The 3,472-nt window shown below is 37.9% G+C and overlaps 1 long non-coding RNA gene across 6 annotated transcripts in view; it reads left to right on the forward strand.

Annotated features, from left to right (window-relative positions):
* Positions 1 to 3,472, forward strand: part of LOC109363860 — a 36,879-nt gene that overhangs the window by 1,803 nt on the left and 31,604 nt on the right. For all 6 annotated transcript variants that reach the window (XR_002109704.1, XR_002109700.1, XR_002109701.1 and 3 more), the window contains exon 2: positions 1,132 to 1,237. This is a non-coding gene — a long non-coding RNA (uncharacterized LOC109363860). The remainder of the gene's footprint in view (positions 1 to 1,131; positions 1,238 to 3,472) is intronic.

The raw sequence follows: 3,472 nt of genomic DNA on the forward strand, positions 1-3,472 counted from the left end.
TTTTTTTTTTTTTTAATGTTTTATTTCTTCTACTTGTTCTACTCTGGCTTGTTATTGTTGTCGTTTTTAATGAAACTTCAACAAACAGAAAAGAAAAAATCAAAGAGCATATTTCCTGCAAGGTCATCTTGTTTTGTTTTGTTTTGTTTTTCCAGTATATATACAACTGAATCATACTGCAGCAAGGAGTTATGCTCGTGTTGCTCTGGGATGTAAACTGAAGCAAGTAGAGCTCAGGGATTGAGCAGAGGTACTGGCCTAAAATCACAGAATCATAGAATATCCCAGATTAGTAGGAATAGTATCCCAGATTATCCACAAGGATCATCAAATCCAATTCCACACAAGACCATCCCAAAATCTTGGAATCATAGAATGGCTTGGGTTGGAAGAGACCTCAAAGATCATCTAATTTCAACTCCTCTGCTGCAGGCAGGATTGCCAGCCACTAAATCAGGCATGCTCTCTAGCCCCTTCTTCCCCAGTCTGAACATATACTCAAGATTGCTTATCTTGAGCACAGAATCTCACGCTTGCCCTTTTTCAATGTCCTAGCTAGTTATTACCCAGCCTTCTGATTTTTCAGTATCTCTCTGCAAGGCCTCTCTGTTCTCAAGGCAGTCAACAGCTCCTCCTAATTTCATATTATCTGCTAATTTACTTAGTATGCATTCAAGTTCAGCATCCAGATCATCTGTAAAATCATTGAACAGAACTAGTTGTAAAATGGAGCCACAAGGAATGCCAGTAGTATCTGCCAGCCTGATGTAACCTCAATTACTATAATCTTTTGAGTTTGATAAGAAAATATTTTTAAAGTGCATATTCTGTTTCTTCCCTGTTGTTTAAGAAATATTTATAAGTAAATGTGTACTAAAATGAAGTTTCAGTTATTATTTCCACATCTCTCCTCCAATATTACTGTATTTTTCAATCTGTTTTGTTGCATGCATAAGCCCAAGGGCAAGATAAAAAATCCTGGAGCATTGCAGTACCTCAGTTAAATCCAGAGCACAAATAACTTCATGGTCAAGTTATGAATTCTAGCTTCACAGTCCAACATCATGTCAGGAGACATATAGGGGGGAAAAATAAATAAATAAAACTCCTGTTTCAATGTTTCTCTTTCAGTGCTCTGGTTCTGGACTGGAAGAGGGAAGAAGGTAGATGGCTTCAGACCTATCTAACCTTTTGTCCCTAGACTGCTGCAAAGCCACTGGGCTGAAACAGTTGGATGGTGAGCTGCATTTTTTCGTATTGTGAAGTTTTTCCTCTTCCATTTACACTTCCCTTGGCAGATCAAGCAAGAAGCATTGGAGAGACAGTGCTTCAGGGAGTGTCTCCAATTTCTGGTGCATTCTGGGCTAGAGAAGCTTGTGTACATAATGTGTTCCAGGGCACTGCACCTCCATGTTATCTGGTCGTTAATCAAATCCCTGCTCTTACAGCTCTCCGTGATTAGTCTACTCCCTCATCCAGTATTTCAGAGACTTAACAGAGCTCTCATTAAGGAACAAAGGGATAATGAGGATGAAAAAATAAAGACAAAGGCACATCAGTAAAGAACAAAAGAAAGAGTAGCATTTACGAAAGATACAATGACCTCAGCAGTGATCATCTTTTATTTATTTTTACTTTAAGCCAGCGTTCAGAACAGCACAGAGCACTGAGAGGGACGAGTCCTTCCCCACACTCCCCATACTGCACTGTATGTACACTGGCTAGCTCTCTTTGTCTTTGTGAATATCAATGAGCTACTCTATTCAGTTTTCTTTACACATTACACATTCTCTACATATTACATTCATCTGTGATGTTGCACACACAGAACAAATAGCAACAGTGCACTAAGCCAAACATACCTTTTTAAGTGAGTGCCATTACAGTGTAAGGATTGATTTGCTGGAAGAGGTCTTTCATATAAGCAGACAGAGAAGGAACAACTAGGGTTAACAAGTTTCCACTTTGAACATTTATTTAGAGCGCAATAATCAAATATCCTGTTGCTACCTTTCAGGTCCCAGAAATAGCACATATAAGTTGGCCTTAAACATCGTAGGGATGGGACAAGGAGAGGGTTATATTTATACAGACACTCCCCACATTTTCCTCCACCTATTCCAGGCAAGTGCTTCTAGCAGGTAGCTGTCTCTTTGGATATTAGCCTTCACATGCTCTCATTTTTGTTGTCAGCGCAGGCCTCCAGCAGCCTGCCTCTGGTGATAACCTTGTCAGTTCTCCCTGGATAAGCTGGGAGGGTTGATTTTTGAATAAGAGATACAGTGACACACTCCAGCTTTGTGAGAAATGCTGCTGGTGATGCACAGGAGGCATCCACTTCTCTGCTGCTGAAAATGTCTGTCACCAGTGTCAGAATACTGAGCTTTCAAGAAACACCATCTTTCAGATAAGAACTAAAATAATTAATTGTTTTAACAATAGATTTACTGTCAAAACTAAACTTGGATTAGGCTCTCAACTAATCCTTATAATTCCATCTTGACGCCAAACTAACTTGAGATGTTTGCCATATCTTTCAAATCTCTTAAGGACAGCATGGAGGCTGCCTTTGTTTCTCTCTTTCCAGAAGAAAAAAGAAGATTAAAAGAGTATTTGACTACTTTTGTCTTGAAGAGACTCATACTGGGTATTGAGGGTGCATTTGCAGGGAAATGAAGTAGATTTGCATGACAGATCATTTTCAACATTATCTATGATTCTAGAAGACTTCCACAGGTCAAGTGCAAGTTGAATTGACTTAACAGTAGGACAGTATGTCTTTTATTATTATTATTATTAGATTTTGGAAAGAAAATAAAATAACTTCTTTTTTTAAGATTCATGACCATTGAATTCCGTAGGACTTGAGAACTGTAGCAAAGAATTTCCAAATATGAGTTCAAACTAATATCATAAAACAAAAATTTTGATTGATTTAATAGTAAATACAATTCCTAAAGAAATTGTGGTGTTAATTTACTCCTGTTTCTTTTCCATTTGGATCCTTTCAAAACATGAAACCTTTATACTAATGCCAGCAGGGAGTGGCATTCATGTGATGCTGACCTTTGTGTAGTCCTGCTACGAAAAGGGACAGATGTAAAATTTTGTTGTGTAAGTCTTGAACTGGATGAGCAAGCACATTTTGCATTAATCGTCAGAAAAATTATGATATTTTTGAAGACATAATCAAGATGTCAGTTCTCTTCTCATGGCTATGCTGTCTTCTTCATAAATTCTGTACCTATCAGATAGAAATCTCTACCATAACATTCATCTGGCTGCAGTTTTCTTCATCTACCTCTACACAAACATGTTACGTAGCCATGCCATGTGCTTTGTGGATCATTTATAATGATAAATCTCAGAGCAGACTTCAAGGCAGCATCATTCACTGTTGTTTAATTCTTCAAAATATTCAAGACAGTGTAAATACACATTTCTTTTCAGTCAAGTGTTAAACCTGCCTCTC

The sequence above is a fragment of the Meleagris gallopavo genome, chromosome Z, assembly GCF_000146605.3.
Source record: "Meleagris gallopavo isolate NT-WF06-2002-E0010 breed Aviagen turkey brand Nicholas breeding stock chromosome Z, Turkey_5.1, whole genome shotgun sequence".
Lineage (NCBI taxonomy): Eukaryota > Metazoa > Chordata > Aves > Galliformes > Phasianidae > Meleagris > Meleagris gallopavo.